Source organism: Microcebus murinus, chromosome 6 (assembly GCF_040939455.1).
Source record: "Microcebus murinus isolate Inina chromosome 6, M.murinus_Inina_mat1.0, whole genome shotgun sequence".
Taxonomy (NCBI): domain Eukaryota; kingdom Metazoa; phylum Chordata; class Mammalia; order Primates; family Cheirogaleidae; genus Microcebus; species Microcebus murinus.
The window spans coordinates 27,950,571-27,963,588 of record NC_134109.1 but is presented as its reverse complement, the minus strand read 5'-3'; the positions used below and the strand labels follow the sequence as shown (position 1 = coordinate 27,963,588).

Sequence of the window (13,018 nt, the reverse complement as noted above, 5' to 3'; positions counted from 1 at the left end):
CATTCTCCAGCCTTCCTGGACATTTAGTGAGCCACCAGATAGCCTTCCAATAAATTTCTTTCCTCCTCAATTCAGCCAGAGTCAGCTTTTGTTGTTGCAGACCTAAGACCTAGACTACCCTATCATCTCCTTCCACCTGCACATAGGCTCCTTTGGCCCCCAAGACAACACTGTGCTCAAGCCTCCATCTTCTCCTCTGTGAAAAGAGTCTAATTAAAATACCCATGTCATCCAAGAAGAGCACAGCCCCCTGCAATAATAACAAACACAGGCAAATGCCAAAAATGCTGAATATAACCAACCACCTGCCCTGGCCCTGGCCCTGGTCAGATACCCCAGTTTGAAGCATTAATACCAGAAATTGGCCGGGCGTGGTGGCTCACGCCTGTAATCCTAGCTCTCTGGGAGGCCAAGGCGGGCGGATTGCTCAAGGTCAGGAGTTCAAAACCAGCCTGAGCAAGAGCGAGACCCCGTCTCTACTATAAATAGAAAGAAATTAATTGGCTAACTGATATATATATAAAAAAAAATGAGCCGGGCATGGTGCCGCATGCCTGTAGTCCCAGCTACTCGGGAGGCTGAGGCAGAAGGATCACTCGAGCCCAGGAGTTTGAGGTTGCTGTGAGCTGATGCCACGGCACTCACTCTAGCCTGGGCAACAAAGCGAGACTCTGTCTCAAAAAAAAAAAAAAAACAGAAATTAAAGGCATCACTTTTCCCTTGGGCTCTTCCCTACTTCCTCAACAGCTCAGGAAAAGGTGGATTGGGAGTCTAGGACGTGCACATGTCACTTCGACCTGGGGCAGATGACACCTGTACCACCTATTTCACAGGGAGGTTACAGCAAATGAGAATCTGGCAAAGCCCCAATAACCTCCTAATTCCTAAATCAGTAAGTCTTCCCAGTGCCCTCTTTCTTGACTTTTCCCTGATCAACAGTTGATCAATTTCAACTCAACTTAATAAATGCCTATAGAGAAATCTCCATGTGCCACGTGCTACACTAAGTGCACCCTTTCCTGGTTTTCTTCCTTCCTCACCATTGGTTCCTTCTCAGGCTCACTTGCAAATTCCCCTTAACTGCACCTCTGAAGTGGTGATCCCCTCACCTCCTCCTGTACACTCTCCTTGGATAATGTCGTTAGCTCCCTGAGAGCCAACTGCTTTCGATGCTGGTGGTTCCCAAATATCTGCTCCAGAATGTCTAACACACAGAGGGGACTAATGAGAAGTCATCAAGTTTGTCTGGAACTTGTCTTGAAGCTGCAGCTACAGACTAAGCAATTGTTTTTACTTAGATGATGCTTATTTGGGGTAACTTGCTTAGGGCTCACGGAGGTTATGGGGAGGAGGGGGGCCCCGCCAGACCTGTATGTCCAACTGTCCACTGGACATCTCTTTCAGCTGTCCCACGGGCACCTCCAACTCAACATGTCGAAATTAGACTCATCTTTCCTCTAAATTCTGCTCCTCCTTCTGTCTCAGGCAGAAATCTGGGCAACATCTTCCACTTCTTCATTGCACTGTATGTTCGGGTTCATCCTTAAGGCCTGTCAACCCAGCTTCCTCGACACCTTCCTAACCCAGCTTCTGCCCTCCCCTTCTCCCTCCAAAAGCAACAGCTCTGGCTTAGACGCCTTCCCCTTGTCCCATCAGCTGCAACGACCTGGTCTCCTTCCTGCCCACTCTCCCCCATCTCCAGTCAGTTTCCACACTGCAGCTGAATGATCTTCCACAAAGAAAATCTGGCTGGGTGCTGTGGGTCACCCCTGCAATCCTAGCACTTTGGGAGGCCGAGGTGAGAGGATCGCTTGAGCCCAGGAATTTGAGACCAATCTGGGCAACATAGCAAGACCCTGTCTCCACAAAAAACAATAATAAAAAAAAATTAGCCAGGTATGGCCGTGCACATCTGTAGTCCCAGCTACTTGGGAGCCTGAGGCAGAAGGATCACTTGAACCCAAGAGGTCAAGGTTGCAGTGAGCTACATTAGTGCCACTGCACTCCAGCCTGGGCAACAGAGTGAGACTCTGTCTCAGAAAAAAAAATTCTGATCCCTTCTCTCTCTCTCTCTCTCTCTCTCTCTCTCTCTCTCTCTCACACACACACACACACACACACACACATACACACACACACACACACACACACACACACATACTCTGTCTAGTCCTCAGTAGCTCTCTGCTGCCTCTGGATAAGGTCCAAACCTCCTAGCTGACACACACAGCTGACCTGGCCCTTGCCTGCCCCCTCCTGCACCCCCCACCAGTGCTCCACCGTGCCCCACCACTTGCAGTTCCCAGAGTAGAAAGTGTAGTGTGGGGCCTCCAGGCCCAACCTGAGCTGCTCCCTGTGCCTAGAACGCCCTGACTCCCTTTGCCACCTGGTGGACGCCTCCTCGTTTCTGAGGCCTCAGCTCTAACAGCTTCTCCAGGAAGTCTCTCTCCCATTATTTCCACAGCATTCACCAAGCACGGGTACCGTGCAAGGCACTGAGGCAGTCCTAGACCTTTCTTGACATTTCTCTCTCCCCTGGCCCTGGCAGAAGTCACCAGTCCCCTCCTCGGAGCCCAGGAGACCCTGAACACTTTCACATTGACATGGTGGCACTTAACTACTCTTGGCTTTTGTGTATGTCTGTCTCCTTCACAGAGCATAAGCGCCTTGAAGGGAGGGGGGATGGACCCTCCTTATCTTTGTATCCTCAGTACCAAGCACAGAGCCAAGTACACAGTAGGGGCTCAATGAATGCATATAGCATGAGTGGAGAGGGTGAAAAAATGAAGAACGTGAGGGAAAGCACCTTGTAAACCATGATGGGCAAGGTGGCTACTGCTGTGGCTAAGGCCACTTTTCAGTTGCTCCATAACCAAGGAAGTCAGATCCTAAATGCCACCTGGGGAGGTCAGCACAGCCTCCCGGGAGAGATGGTGAAAGAAGTCCTGAGCCTTTCTACCACCTCTAGTGGGAGTGGAAGTGGAGGTCAGGGAGTTGGCTTCTAAGTTGTCCCAGAGAACGTGCCGTCTGGCATCCACAGAGGAAGCAGACACAGATCCACACCGGTTGACTCCTTGCAGACCTCTCAAAATGGCCTGCAATAGGGAGGCTGGGGAGGAGAGAGAAGGCGAGGGGACAGAGAGGGCTGGGGCCTTACAGCAAAGTGTCTGGTACACATGGACACTGCCTTCTCCCAGCCCCACACCAAGGCCTGGTCAACCCAAGCAGTCTTTCACCTGACCATGGATCTCCTCTCCAGCACAGCTGCTCACCTAGCTTAAGACCTTTCTAGCTTAACCTCATGTGGTTAGCTTACAGCCCCTGTGACCTTCTCATGCATAGGACAATGGAATCTCTTAGCAGGTTCATTTAGCTTATGCAAATTCAAAAGGTCAAGCTTAGTGGAAAAGAGGAAACAAAAGAAAGGAGAGAGGGAAGGAAAATAAAAAAAGAACAGAACAGAAGAAAGAGATATAACCACGTGAATCTGCTGCTGTACTCAGGGGTAAGCCTGCTGCCTGCTGCCTTTGGGATATCACAGTTTTAATGTCTCAGTACGCTGAGTGAGGCTGCAGTATTTAAACACAGGTATCTGCTTCATCTGGTGCTCAACCTTAGAAAGTGCAACTTCTTCCAGAACTGGAGGAACAGGCTAAGATGAATTTAAGTATCAAGAGCCAGTATGTCTGTTGCCTACCCACTGCCCTCCTAAAGGACTTTCAAGGTGAATCTTGATTATATTCATATTTTCTACCTTACACACTGACTTTAGAACCTGACCTCCAGAAAATGCAACTCCACCAAATTTCAGCTCCCTGTGACAGATCCTCCCTCAAGTCTGTTCTTCCCCCTGGGTATGACACGTCTTAGAAGCTGGGCTTCAAGCCTCCTGGGGGGAAGGAGCACGTGGGACTCTGCTCTGCACCCTTCACAGTGCCACACACAGTGCTGGGAGCACTGCAGCTGTTCTTACGTGCAGGTGAGGGCAGCTGGCCCCACGTTAGCTGGCTGTTCAAGGGGTGACATGTCTGTGTTCCTGGGCTTTCTTCTGCATGTCTCTTGGGAACTGGGACTTCCCTCTGTTTTCTTGGTGTTGCCCAACCTATGTTCCAGCACTTAGAAAACACTAAGTGATCTTGGCAGCCGAGTCTGGTTAGAAGGCTCTGGGAGCTCCATAGGTTGATAGCAATTAAGATCAATTAAGACTGCAACGAGATAAAGCATGGCAAGAACTCTATTAAAGACACATCCCACTCTCTTCTTACAGGCCTCCCCTCCACCCCAGGTTTGTTTTTATTTATTTTATTTATTTATTTTTAGTTTCTTCTTTTTAAATCTTTGAGTACTACCTTAAGGAAACTGAAGAGGTGGAATGCTTGGTTTATCAATAGACGTGCTGGAACTGGTGATTATGATGACTAAGATTATCAATGCAGGATGGCGAATGGAAATGGAATGTGGAGTTTGTGCCCTGACTCTTCCATTCAACAGCTGTGTGACCTTAGAGAAGTAACTTGTCCTCTCTGAGCCTTAGTTAAAATGAGAGTTAGCACAGCTTTCCTTCCTAGCTTTAAATCCTTAACCAAAAGGTCACTGGAGATGCTGTCACTATAGTTACTGCAAAACCGGAGCTGCACGGGAATAGTCCCTAAGAGTCTACCCAGTTCTAAGAGGTGATTATTTCGTAAAACAGCAGATTCTAGAAAATACTGGCTTATTTAATTCAGTTTATACATAACTTTTCAGAAATAGTTTTCTATGTAAATCTCAGGTTTCACCCTTTTATGTTTATCAGAATTAGAAGTGAATTAAACATATTAACTGCAAGATTATGTATAGTAGCAAACGAGTGGAAACAACCCAAATGCTCTTCAGTAGGAAACTACCTAAATCAATTATGGCATTTTCATATAGCGAAATACAATTTAGTCGTTGGGAAAAAAATGAGGCAGGTTTACATGTATTGATAAAAAACAATCTCTAGGATATATTCAGTAAAAAACACAGGATACAGAACCCTGTGTATATAGTGTGCCACCATTTGTGTATAGAGTCATATTTCCTCTAATCTGCTTAGACATCTGGAAGGGTAGCTGAAAAAAGACAAATTGTAGTTGCCTAAGAGAGGGACACTGGAGGCCTAAAGAAATGAAAAACATTAGAGGATGAAAAATTCATTTTTTCAAAGTTTTCTGTAATCAAATTTATCAATAGTTTCTTATGACTTGTGGGGTTTTTTATCTTTCTTAAGATGGTCTTCCCTCATTGTTAAAATAGATATTTATTTTTCTAATTCCATTACATATATAGATATCGTAATCTCTTCTGTATATGTTGAAATTGTTTTTGAGACATACTTTGCACTGTATATCATATCTTTTGAATTTTGAGCTATGTGTAGGCATTATCTTTTCCAATAGAAAATAGAAAACTGGGGCAAGGGGAGAATCTACCAGATTCTATTTTTAAATAAAACAAAACTTTTAAAGAATCTAGCTTATAGGGTACATTTTATGGTACATGAATCATATCTCAACTAAAAAAGAAAGAATTGGCCAGGTGCAGTGGCTCACGCCTATAATCCTAGCTCTCTGGGAGGCCAGGGCGGGAAGATAGCTGGAGCTCAGTGGTTCAACACCAGCCTGAGCACAGTAAGACCCTGTCTCTTCCGAATAAAAAAAGAAAAGAAAAATAAATAAATATACAAAACAACAAAACTCAGCTGAGCATTGTGGCTCGCACCTATAGTCCCAGTTACCTGGGAGGCTGAGACAGAAGGGTCGTTCACAGCCCAGGAGTTGGAGCTTGCAGTGAGCTACAAAGACATTACTGCACTCTACCCAGGGACACTGAGTGACACTCTGTCTCAACCAAAAAAAAAAAAAAAAAAACAAGGAAACTAATAAGAAAGAATCTAGCTTATAAGGCAAGGTTGTGATTCACAGCATGAGAACTGGGTACATGCAACAGAATCTTCCTTGTCAAGCCCAATGTTAGGGTTCAGCCAGGATCTCCCCAAGACTCAGTTTTATAGTTTAGCCTAGTTTTATGGGTTCAATACCTGTCTGGGCAAGACAAGCCTGCAGCCAGCAAGAAGCATTTCTGTGCCCTTCTCACAAGTCTTGCCTAAAAGCTGGTCCTACATCCCCCAGAAGGCCAGGCTGACCCAGGTACCAAACCATCTCCTCTCAGAACCTGCGATGAGGCATAGGGCACCATGGGGCAGGCTGACCCAGCCCAAATCAAGATAAGGAGGAGCCAGTGCCGAAGCTGCTCAGATAGACAGATACTGTCTGATACTCGAGGGAGAAATGATGGACACAGGGCTAAACAATGAGGTGCAAAGCCAGGAGAAGCCAGGGAGAGGCTAACAGTCTTGGGTAAATGTTCAGAATTAACTCCAGGAACCATAGTCCCTGGTGCCTGGCTTAGGTGTGTGCACTTGTACACACGCAGGCAAAATGTGATGGCTACTATCCTTTGTATCACCATCATCATCATCATCATCAAACATTTACTTAGACTTGCCTGGGGACACAAAGATACATAAAATAGGGGCCTCCAGCTTAGCCAAAAAGTGATAATAATATTTATCCACCCAAAGGCACATTTAAGGAACTGAACAAAGGGTGTGATTGGAACCATGGCCCAAAGGAGAAGCTGAAAATCCTTAGACCAGGATTCTAGGTTTTCCTCAGCACAGGGCCTGAGTGGATGTCACTGGAGTCCCCCAGGAAGGCCCACAGGGTGGGACAGGGGAAATTCTCGAGGAGGGGAACACAAACAGGGCTAGAAGAGGAGCAGGACTGAGCCCAGTGGAAGAGAGGAAGCAGGAGGCACTCCAGGCCTCTGGGGCAGCATGGGAGGTAGGGATGCTTGGTTTGGACAAACACACAGAGTGGGTCACTGGGTCACAGCCAAAGGTTAGAACAGGAAAGCAGCAGAGGCCAGACCCCTGTGTGGAAGGCCCTGGCTGGCCAGCCTAGAAGTTTGATCCTTACCATACAGACAGTGGGGAGCTATTGAAGGCTGCTGAGCAGGAGGGTGACCCTTGCAAACAGGCATTTTAAGTGAGATTACAGAGCAACCCTTTATCCGAAGCTTATTCAAAGCCCTGTGTGTGTTTCAAGTGGCACTTGAGACAGAAAGTCATAGAGCATTTACCCTGTGTCATGTACATGAGAAAAAAGAAGGTTTAAGAGTCTCACAAAGAGATGCTTCAGTGAGAACAAGAAATGAAGGGAGGCACATTTTAAAAAAGGAAAAAAATCTGCAGGACAGAACCGTAGCCACAGCATCTGGAAAACTGCAGTGCTTTCTTAAGAGCCTAGAATGCCCTCTTTAGCTGGGGGTGTTCTGACTCCTTTTTTGGAGGTGAGTTGTGATGTCAAAACCCTGGGCTGTGGTTCAGAGAGTGAGACAGCGGGAAGAGGCAGATGAGTAGAAATGTAAATATCAGGCCTGGATAGCATAAAAGGCCTCCATTCTAAGACTCCATCTGCCTCTCTCAGTAGTACCATGGGGGTTTCTGCCAGAGTAGCTGAGCTTCTTCATCACCTCCAACATATTCTCCTCTTAGAATAATAAAATTGTTTTTAAAATCTCTGTCAAGTTTTGAATCAGAGGTTTTTCAATGTTGTAACTAATTGTGCATGACAAGGCAGTAGGGAGGGCTGCTCAGGGGCTATAAACTGAGCAGCAACTTCAAGCCATAAATCAGCATTTAGGTAAGATGGGAGAGGAAGTTAGGATTAAGTTTCTGGCTCAAAGCAGGTTGTGTACAACTGCAGGGCAAGCTCTGTGAATGCAGAGGCAAAGCTAGCAGGCCAGGGAAAGGGCCTGAGTTGTGTACCAAAATCAGCCAGGTGGAACTGCAGATGGGGCCTGAGACTGCTCCAGGTGGCTCTACAACTCCAGGGAGCCTGGCTTCCTTCTTTCTCCAGCCTTTGCAAGGGGCTCCTCCCCTCCATGCTTCCAGCCACAGTCCTGGAGGGCATTGGGACAATTTTGGTCTCTGTAGGTTCCACCTGTACTCAAAGGATTGCAAACTCAAAGCTTTCTTTTGTTTGGGGTTGGAAGGGAATGTTCCCCTCTCTTGCCCTTCTAGATTAGCGCTGTGTACACCAGTAGGCCCTCACTAAAGCAGTCCCCGTCAGGTGATGAAGCTAACCAGGACCTTGACAGTTAAGTTCAGTAAAAACCCAAATGTTCCTAAAACAGGGAGTTGTGCAACCTGTGGTGACTTCTCCCACAGTAGTGCTTTTGCTCTAAACCTCATTCCCCTGTGGCAATTTTATGACCATACCTCCCAGACTTTCCAGAACTGTCCTGATTTTACATGTTTGTCCTCGAGTTTCTGGAAGCACATAGGTACCTGCCAGGGATTGTGCCCTAATGTTTTGGTTTGACAAATGGCCACTGTGCCCATAACATACAGCTGGCACAAGGCTGCAAAACAGCATTTCCCTCTAGGTAGAGCTCAGACACCTGGCTGGATAGAAGGCCAGGCATGGAGGAGCTCCAGTGTGCCAGGGTCATCGGTGCCCATGCACGGCAGTGAGGGGGTACCACTAGGTCACACAGCAACCTGGCAGGGCTGAGTGCTGCCCCACAAGAGTCTTCTGCCTAGGACAGGGAGAGGGTGGAGATTGGGGGCATAAGAAGAATGGCCCTGCACAAATCCAGGACATGTTTTTTTTTACTGTGCTTTAAATCCCTCTACTAGAGTTAGCCACCTCTGGGGCAGTTTGCCTTCTTTCCATCCTTGCAGACTGGCTCCCTTCCTGCAGAGCAGCATCTCAGTAGGTGTAGGGACCCCTGTCCTGACCTGTGCCACAGGCCTTGCTTAGGAAGTGAGCCTGGGAGCTCCTTTGGAGAAATTGTGCCTGAGTCACTCCTCTGCCTCCTCCCCACCCAGACATCATCACAGACAGTCTCAAAGTCCCAGCACTTTTCCTTTGGCCACTGAGCACATTTCCCCTCTGCCCAGAACACATTAAAAGAATTAGGACGTAACACCTACTAAGTTTCTGCAGCTCACACTTCAAGGCTTAAAGTCTGGCTCACCAGCTCAGTCACACATGACCTGATCAGTCCTCTTTGCAAGCCAGCCCCAATCCAGTCACCCGTGCAATTTTGCTAATTCAAACAGCTTTCCGTTTAGGGAGGTTGATAGCCATCGCCCATCTCCTTTTCCTACTGACATCATCCCACATTTTCTCCAGACACAAATAAGGGTACAGCTCCCGGGATAGCTTTCAGGATGCCTAAGGTAGGAGTCAAAGGCCCCTGCCCTTCTGAGTGGACTCCACCTCTCAGGCGATTGGCAAGTTGTCAAAGGTAAAAGAGAGGTAAGGAATTAAGTCACCTAGCTAAGGTTAAAGGGCAAAAAACCCTGAGAGACTGCAGCGGGGGGCCCAGATCTATCCTGGGCATTTGCAATGCAAAGCTGCGTTTTGTTCCCCACCAGCGAGGTCTTGCACAATAGCCTACGTATAAACATCCACGCCGACAATGCCTGACTGTGCAATCACGCTGTAATTACAGGCCGGCAGGAAGCTGCTGCTAGGAACTGCACCATTCAACCTCCAGACATCCCATGTCGGAGTCTCCACGGCTCGGACGCACATTCCTGCACACACCAGCGTGTCCCCGCCGCCGCTGCCCAGGCGCTGCCGCTACAGTTGCAGTCTCGCCACCAGTCCGGCCCGCCAGCCTCGAGTTACTCTGCAGGGATGTCATAAACTTCTCAGCTGTTCTTTAAAAAGCCCTGCGACACGAGGCTAGAGGGCGGCGGGAACCACCATCAAAGTTCCCAAGCACATTCCTGCAGCCCTAGCAGTTTTAGAAAACAGAAAAGAACGAGATGCCACAGAGTCCACTGGAAGCGGCTTTCTGAGTTTTATATAGAAAACACTCACATATGTACGTGGGTGTGCTGACAGTTTTTATGGCTAAATTGCAAAGTGTTAGGCCTTAGCGATTACTGTCAGGTTAGGGACGCGGTGGGGGAGGAGAGAGGGTGGTGGAGTCAGGAGCGATTTTGTTTAAAGGGGACCTGGGGGCAATTTGGGTTTTGTTTTCTGGAAATGCATAGGGTTGTTTTCCCAAACTTTCAAGCTGCTCTGTTCTTCGTCCCTGGAGGGCCGAGCAAATAAAAGTAGGGGGAAAGTTCCTTTAACTTCCTTCCTGCGACCTCGCCGAGGGCTGCGAAGAGGAAGAGGACGTTTCCCAGGGAAACACCGGGAGGGAGTGGGAGGCGGCTGTGCCCAGTCTGCAGGGATAGGGGCGCGGGGCGGAGGGGCGCCGCAGCCGTAGGCCCTGGGAAGCCCCTTCCCCGCAATCCCCCTCTCGCAAACGGCGCGTGGAGGGGGCCCCGCTGCAGCCCTGGCTGCTTTAAGTCCCGCGGCAGATCAGCGACAACAGGGGCGCAGCCCGGGACTGCAGACCCCCGCCGCCGAGCTCCCCCCTGCAGCGCCCCCGCCACTGCGGCGCCCAGCCCAACCCGGCCCGCCACATCCCCGCCCGAGCCCCGGGACGTTTCCGAGCCCCTCGTCGGCGCCCCGGTGGCGGGAGGGGCGCCGAGCCCGCGGCTCACCTGCGAGCTGGATCCCTGGTGGCTCGGAGGGGCGCGGTGCGCAGGCGAGCGCGGCCCGCAGGCTCAAACTTTGTTGCTCTCGGGACGGCGCAGTCGTCACTTCCTCGCGGAGCGGGCGGCGCAGCCCAGGCTGTGACCCAGCAGCTCGCGCGGTGGCGCGCCGTGCTCTGCAGCCGCCCGCCCCGCCCGCGCCCCCGGCTCCGCGCGCCCCGGGCCCCGGGCGCCGTCTCCCTGCTCCGCGCGCCCTCGGCTGCTGGGGGAGCGGCAGCCCTGCGCGCCCGGCAGCCCTGCGCGCCCGGCCGCCGAGCCCGCACCCCCGGAGGGCTCGCTGCAGCCGCGTCCTTTCCGCGCGGAAGAAGTGCAGTCGGAGGCGCCGCGCCGAAGAGCCCTGCTCTCGGGCTGGGCTGGAAGGTGGTGGTAGGGTTCAGGGCAGGAAGGAGGATTAGTTCAAGGGACCCCGGAGAGCTGGGGTTCCAGGACAAGCACATCCCCCAGTCACAAAGAGGTGGCGGAGGGGAAAGAAAAAGTTTTTCAGTTTGGTTTTGGGGCTGGAAAGGTCATGTCTGAAAGCCATGTGTTCTGTTCTTTCCTAAATAAATGCCTAAGTTGGGCCTTATAACAAGGGTCGCCAGTCCCCACGTTCCCCCAAAAGGTCTGCACGATTGTCCTTCCTTCGTCATTTCCACTGGGTGTAAGTGGGCGGGACGTTTATCACGTACCACATTTCAGGGGGCTATTTCAGCGCCCAAGTTGGGGCTGCAAAATGGTTTCTGTTCTAATTCTCCCCCACGATTTCCACCTCTTCCTTTATGCTCAGACCCACAGGTCTCTTTGCGGCCCGATGCATTCCGTGTTTCATCACCGGCCAAAAGTGACTTAGAAGGTAGGGTGGAGTCCAGGGAAGAGGAGCTTCAGGCAATAGTAATTCTGAAATTTATCGTTGCCCAAAATAAATTTGCTCACCGTATTAAAAACTACAACAAAAACACACCTATTGGTTTCTGATAAGTAGCAACCGAGAGGCTAAACAGCAGTCTTCAAGGAGCAATTCCTGAGCCCGTAGGGCTGGAGAGAACACTAGGTTAGCCTTTGCTGTGGTTTAAAAAAAAAAAAAAAAGCAGACATTGGAATCTGCAGTGGAGGGCTTTCATAACAGAAACATTAGCTTCATTGTAGCTTGTCGTGGAAAACAGGGACCTTTTAAAGTGTGGTTCAAAAGCATCAGTTAGGGCTCAACAATTTTCCTTTTTTCCCCCAAATACAGCTCCTACTAGCACATTGGCCACATAAAACCTCCCCCTTCCAATGTTCCATCTTTTTACTAAAGCACAGGAAACCGTAGACTTGAGTGAAGGCTTTGTCCAGAAAGGTGGAAGTAGGACTGATGGAAAATGACATCTGGGAAATGATCCCCAGGTCTGAGTTAATACCTCATGGAAAGCCGCAGAATCACCCGAAGACTGGGAGTATGAAGACTGAAGCTCTCCTAGCAACGGGAAGCCGTCCACGCTGCAGCTGTTGTGCACTAGTCCTGATTTCTGCTGATTCCCTAACGGCACATTGTAAATACAAAATGTATAATACAACGTAAGAAAAATAATATTGCTTTGAGAAATAAGTGCATTATTAGACTCAATAATTATAATTCTCCGAAAATTGTATTGCAATTGTGGTGGGGATGGTGCCCATTTCAATTTTGCAATAGATAGAAGTAATTCCTTCAGTGCATTCTGCCTAAGGCAACCAATGAGTAGAGAGAACATGTCAGCCAGGCTTATAAAGGCAATTATCTGATACTCCGTATTTGCTAAAACAAGAGCAGAATATTTCTTTATTCCATTTGTGACTCTAAATTCTCAGTCACAATTTCATGAATATTCAGTATTTCTGCATGCCAGGGAGTAATTAGCAGACAGTGTAAATGTGTGAATGCCCTACACTTACACATACATTGCTTTTTCTCTATATGGGGTGCCATTTACCGGGGTACCAGGGGCCCCATGTGGGGGATATGGTAGACAGACTCTAAGACAGCCCCTGCCCATGATCTCTGCCTCCTGGTGGTCACACCCTTGTGTAATCCCTTGTCCTTAAGTGTAGGCTGAGCCCATGGACTCAATTCTAACAAATAGAATATGGCAGAAGTGATGTGATGTCACTTCTGAGATGAGGTTCTTAAAAACACTGTGGCTTGCATCTTGGGTGCTCTCTGTTTTTCGTTCCCTCTTGGATCACACGTGGTGGGGAAAGCCAGCTGCCAGGTCGCAAGGCGGCCCTCTGGAAAGGGAGTGGGGCCTGCCAGCCACCACTTGGAGTGAACTTGGAAAAGGATTCCTCCCTACCCCCATGTTAATCAACCTTCCAGATTAGACCTTCAACCTCAGCCAACAGTTGGCCAACAGCCAACAACCTCAGGAGAGC

General features: G+C 49.2%; 1 protein-coding gene across 1 annotated transcript in view; it reads right to left on the bottom strand.

The window, feature by feature from the left end:
* MIDEAS (mitotic deacetylase associated SANT domain protein) overlaps window positions 1-10,727 on the bottom strand; it is a 61,786-nt gene extending 51,059 nt beyond the window's left edge. The window contains exon 1 of the mRNA XM_012741576.3: window positions 10,598-10,727. The gene's annotated coding sequence lies outside the window, so the exon portion shown is untranslated. The remainder of the gene's footprint in view (window positions 1-10,597) is intronic.
* Between the last annotated feature and the right edge of the window lie 2,291 nt (window positions 10,728-13,018).